The sequence below is a fragment of the Pimephales promelas genome, chromosome 20 (genome assembly GCF_988280905.1).
Source record: "Pimephales promelas chromosome 20, fPimPro1.hap1.1, whole genome shotgun sequence".
NCBI classification, from domain to species: Eukaryota; Metazoa; Chordata; class Actinopteri; order Cypriniformes; family Leuciscidae; genus Pimephales; species Pimephales promelas.
This window is the reverse complement of record NC_142788.1, coordinates 11,994,273-12,000,272: the sequence shown is the minus strand read 5'-3', so window position 1 is coordinate 12,000,272 and position 6,000 is coordinate 11,994,273.

The window sequence follows — 6,000 nt, the reverse complement described above, 5'->3', positions numbered from 1 at the left end:
ATGGAGGCTCTAGCCCCTTCCAGAGCTGAGATATCGAAACTCAAAAATTCGGCCCGAAAAAAAAACGACAGTGGTACCCCTTACGTTTTTTTTTGGGGCGAAAAATTAAGTTTCTCCAATCTTCCCAAATTCTGATAGAGGGCCATGAGACTTAGACCTGAGTGCAAAAATTGAGGCTCTAGCCCCTTCCAGAGCTGAGATATCGAAACTCAAAAATTCGGCCCGAAAAAAAAACGACAGTGGTACCCCTTACGTTTTTTTTTGGGCGAAAAATTAAGTTTCTCCAATCTTCCCAAATTCTGATAGAGGGCCATGAGACTTAGACCTGAGTGCAAAAATGGAGGCTCTAGCCCCTTCCAGAGCTGAGATATCGAAACTCAAAAATTCGGCCCGAAAAAAAAACGACAGTGGTACCCCTTACGTTTTTTTTTTTGGGCGAAAAATTAAGTTTCTCTAATCTTCCCAAATTCTGGTAGAGGGCCATGAGACTTAGACCTGAGTGCAAAAATGGAGGCTCTAGCCCCTTCCAGAGCTGAGATTTCGAAACTCAAAAATTCGGCCCGAAAAAAAAACGACAGTGGTACCCCTTACGTTTTTTTTTTGGGCGAAAAATTAAGTTTCTCTAATCTTCCCAAATTCTGGTAGAGGGCCATGAGACTTAGACCTGAGTGCAAAAATGGAGGCTCTAGCCCCTTCCAGAGCTGAGATATCGAAACTCAAAAATTCGGCCCGAAAAAAAAACGACAGTGGTACCCCTTACGTTTTTTTTTTTTGGGCGAAAAATTAAGTTTCTCCAATCTTCCCAAATTCTGATAGAGGGCCATGAGACTTAGACCTGAGTGCAAAAATGGAGGCTCTAGCCCCTTCCAGAGCTGAGATATCGAAACTCAAAAATTCGGCCCGAAAAAAAAACGACAGTGGTACCCCTTACGTTTTTTTTTTTGGGCGAAAAATTAAGTTTCTCCAATCTTCCCAAATTCTGGTAGAGGGCCATGAGACTTAGACCTGAGTGCAAAAATGGAGGCTCTAGCCCCTTCCAGAGCTGAGATTTCGAAACTCAAAAATTCGGCCCGAAAAAAAAAACGACAGTGGTACCCCTTACGTTTTTTTTTTGGGCGAAAAATTAAGTTTTTCCAATCTTCCCAAATTCTGATAGAGGGCCATGAGACTTAGACCTGAGTGCAAAAATGGAGGCTCTAGCCCCTTCCAGAGCTGAGATATCGAAACTCAAAAATTCGGCCCGAAAAAAAAACGACAGTGGTACCCCTTACGTTTTTTTTTTTGGGCGAAAAATTAAGTTTCTCCAATCTTCCCAAATTCTGGTAGAGGGCCATGAGACTTAGACCTGAGTGCAAAAATGGAGGCTCTAGCCCCTTCCAGAGCTGAGATTTCGAAACTCAAAAATTCGGCCCGAAAAAAAAAACGACAGTGGTACCCCTTACGTTTTTTTTTTGGGCGAAAAATTAAGTTTTTCCAATCTTCCCAAATTCTGATAGAGGGCCATGAGACTTAGACCTGAGTGCAAAAATGGAGGCTCTAGCCCCTTCCAGAGCTGAGATATCGAAACTCAAAAATTCGGCCCGAAAAAAAAACGACAGTGGTACCCCTTACGTTTTTTTTTTGGGCGAAAAATTAAGTTTCTCCAATCTTTCCAAATTCTGATAGAGGGCCATGAGACTTAGACCAGAGTGCAAAAATTGAGGCTCTAGCCCCTTCCAGAGCTGAGATATCGAAACTCAAAAATTCGGCCCGAAAAAAAAACGACAGTGGTACCCCTTACGTTTTTTTTTGGGGCGAAAAATTAAGTTTCTCCAATCTTCCCAAATTCTGATAGAGGGCCATGAGACTTAGACCTGAGTACAAAAATGGAGGCTCTAGCCCCTTCCAGAGCTGAGATATCGAAACTCAAAAATTCGGCCCGAAAAAAAAACGACAGTGGTACCCCTTACGTTTTTTTTTTTGGGCGAAAAATTAAGTTTCTCTAATCTTCCCAAATTCTGGTAGAGGGCCATGAGACTTAGACCTGAGTGCAAAAATGGAGGCTCTAGCCCCTTCCAGAGCTGAGATTTCGAAACTCAAAAATTCGGCCCGAAAAAAAAACGACAGTGGTACCCCTTACGTTTTTTTTTGGGGCGAAAAATTAAGTTTTTCCAATCTTCCCAAATTCTGATAGAGGGCCATGAGACTTAGACCTGAGTGCAAAAATGGAGGCTCTAGCCCCTTCCAGAGCTGAGATATCGAAACTCAAAAATTCGGCCCGAAAAAAAAACGACAGTGGTACCCCTTACGGTTTTTTTTTTGGGCGAAAAATTAAGTTTCTCTAATCTTCCCAAATTCTGGTAGAGGGCCATGAGACTTAGACCTGAGTGCAAAAATGGAGGCTCTAGCCCCTTCCAGAGCTGAGATATCGAAACTCAAAAATTCGGCCCGAAAAAAAAACGACAGTGGTACCCCTTACGTTTTTTTTTTGGGCGAAAAATTAAGTTTCTCCAATCTTCCCAAATTCTGATAGAGGGCCATGAGACTTAGACCTGAGTGCAAAAATTGAGGCTCTAGCCCCTTCCAGAGCTGAGATATCGAAACTCAAAAATTCGGCCCGAAAAAAAAACGACAGTGGTACCCCTTACGTTTTTTTTTGGGCAAAAAATTAAGTTTCTCCAATCTTCCCAAATTCTGATAGAGGGCCATGAGACTTAGACCTGAGTGCAAAAATGGAGGCTCTAGCCCCTTCCAGAGCTGAGATATCGAAACTCAAAAATTCGGCCCGAAAAAAAAACGACAGTGGTACCCCTTACGTTTTTTTTGGGGGGGCGAAAAATTAAGTTTCTCCAATCTTCCCAAATTCTGATAGAGGGCCATGAGACTTAGACCTGAGTGCAAAAATGGAGGCTCTAGCCCCTTCCAGAGCTGAGATATCGAAACTCAAAAATTCGGCCCGAAAAAAAAACGACAGTGGTACCCCTTACGTTTTTTTCTTTGGGCGAAACATTAAGTTTCTCTAATCTTCCCAAATTCTGGTAGAGGGCCATGAGACTTAGACCTGAGTGCAAAAATGGAGGCTCTAGCCCCTTCCAGAGCTGAGATTTCGAAACTCAAAAATTCGGCCCGAAAAAAAAACGACAGTGGTACCCCTTACGTTTTTTTTTTTGGGCGAAAAATTAAGTTTTTCCAATCTTCCCAAATTCTGATAGAGGGCCATGAGACTTAGACCTGAGTGCAAAAATGGAGGCTCTAGCCCCTTCCAGAGCTGAGATATCGAAACTCAAAAATTCGGCCCGAAAAAAAAACGACAGTGGTACCCCTTACGGTTTTTTTTTGGGCGAAAAATTAAGTTTCTCCAATCTTCCCAAATTCTGATAGAGGGCCATGAGACTTAGACCTGAGTACAAAAATGGAGGCTCTAGCCCCTTCCAGAGCTGAGATATCGAAACTCAAAAATTCGGCCCGAAAAAAAAACGACAGTGGTACCCCTTACGTTTTTTTTTTTGGGCGAAAAATTAAGTTTCTCCAATCTTCCCAAATTCTGATAGAGGGCCATGAGACTTAGACCTGAGTGCAAAAATGGAGGCTCTAGCCCCTTCCAGAGCTGAGATATCGAAACTCAAAAATTCGGCCCGAAAAAAAAACGACAGTGGTACCCCTTACGTTTTTTTTTTTGGGCGAAAAATTAAGTTTCTCCAATCTTCCCAAATTCTGGTAGAGGGCCATGAGACTTAGACCTGAGTGCAAAAATGGAGGCTCTAGCCCCTTCCAGAGCTGAGATTTCGAAACTCAAAAATTCGGCCCGAAAAAAAAAACGACAGTGGTACCCCTTACGTTTTTTTTTTGGGCGAAAAATTAAGTTTTTCCAATCTTCCCAAATTCTGATAGAGGGCCATGAGACTTAGACCTGAGTGCAAAAATGGAGGCTCTAGCCCCTTCCAGAGCTGAGATATCGAAACTCAAAAATTCGGCCCGAAAAAAAAACGACAGTGGTACCCCTTACGTTTTTTTTTTGGGCGAAAAATTAAGTTTCTCCAATCTTTCCAAATTCTGATAGAGGGCCATGAGACTTAGACCAGAGTGCAAAAATTGAGGCTCTAGCCCCTTCCAGAGCTGAGATATCGAAACTCAAAAATTCGGCCCGAAAAAAAAACGACAGTGGTACCCCTTACGTTTTTTTTTTGGGGCGAAAAATTAAGTTTCTCCAATCTTCCCAAATTCTGATAGAGGGCCATGAGACTTAGACCTGAGTACAAAAATGGAGGCTCTAGCCCCTTCCAGAGCTGAGATATCGAAACTCAAAAATTCGGCCCGAAAAAAAAACGACAGTGGTACCCCTTACGTTTTTTTTTTTGGGCGAAAAATTAAGTTTCTCTAATCTTCCCAAATTCTGGTAGAGGGCCATGAGACTTAGACCTGAGTGCAAAAATGGAGGCTCTAGCCCCTTCCAGAGCTGAGATTTCGAAACTCAAAAATTCGTCCCGAAAAAAAAACGACAGTGGTACCCCTTACGTTTTTTTTTTTGGGCGAAAAATTAAGTTTCTCTAATCTTCCCAAATTCTGGTAGAGGGCCATGAGACTTAGACCTGAGTGCAAAAATGGAGGCTCTAGCCCCTTCCAGAGCTGAGATATCGAAACTCAAAAATTCGGCCCGAAAAAAAAACGACAGTGGTACCCCTTACGTTTTTTTTTTTGGGCGAAAAATTAAGTTTCTCCAATCTTCCCAAATTCTGATAGAGGGCCATGAGACTTAGACCTGAGTGCAAAAATGGAGGCTCTAGCCCCTTCCAGAGCTGAGATATCGAAACTCAAAAATTCGGCCCGAAAAAAAAACGACAGTGGTACCCCTTACGTTTTTTTTTTTGGGCGAAAAATTAAGTTTCTCCAATCTTCCCAAATTCTGGTAGAGGGCCATGAGACTTAGACCTGAGTGCAAAAATGGAGGCTCTAGCCCCTTCCAGAGCTGAGATTTCGAAACTCAAAAATTCGGCCCGAAAAAAAAAACGACAGTGGTACCCCTTACGTTTTTTTTTTGGGCGAAAAATTAAGTTTTTCCAATCTTCCCAAATTCTGATAGAGGGCCATGAGACTTAGACCTGAGTGCAAAAATGGAGGCTCTAGCCCCTTCCAGAGCTGAGATATCGAAACTCAAAAATTCGGCCCGAAAAAAAAACGACAGTGGTACCCCTTACGTTTTTTTTTTGGGCGAAAAATTAAGTTTCTCTAATCTTCCCAAATTCTGGTAGAGGGCCATGAGACTTAGACCTGAGTGCAAAAATGGAGGCTCTAGCCCCTTCCAGAGCTGAGATTTCGAAACTCAAAAATTTGGCCCGAAAAAAAAACGACAGTGGTACCCCTTACGTTTTTTTTTTTGGGCGAAAAATTAAGTTTTTCCAATCTTCCCAAATTCTGATAGAGGGCCATGAGACTTAGACCTGAGTGCAAAAATGGAGGCTCTAGCCCCTTCCAGAGCTGAGATATCGAAACTCAAAAATTCGGCCCGAAAAAAAAACGACAGTGGTACCCCTTACGTTTTTTTTTTGGGCGAAAAATTAAGTTTCTCCAATCTTCCCAAATTCTGATAGAGGGCCATGAGACTTAGACCTGAGTGCAAAAATGGAGGCTCTAGCCCCTTCCAGAGCTGAGATATCGAAACTCAAAAATTCGGCCCGAAAAAAAAACGACAGTGGTACCCCTTACGTTTTTTTTTGGGGCGAAAAATTAAGTTTCTCCAATCTTCCCAAATTCTGATAGAGGGCCATGAGACTTAGACCTGAGTGCAAAAATTGAGGCTCTAGCCCCTTCCAGAGCTGAGATATCGAAACTCAAAAATTCGGCCCGAAAAAAAAACGACAGTGGTACCCCTTACGTTTTTTTTTGGGCGAAAAATTAAGTTTCTCCAATCTTCCCAAATTCTGATAGAGGGCCATGAGACTTAGACCTGAGTGCAAAAATGGAGGCTCTAGCCCCTTCCAGAGCTGAGATATCGAAACTCAAAAATTCGGCCCGAAAAAAAAA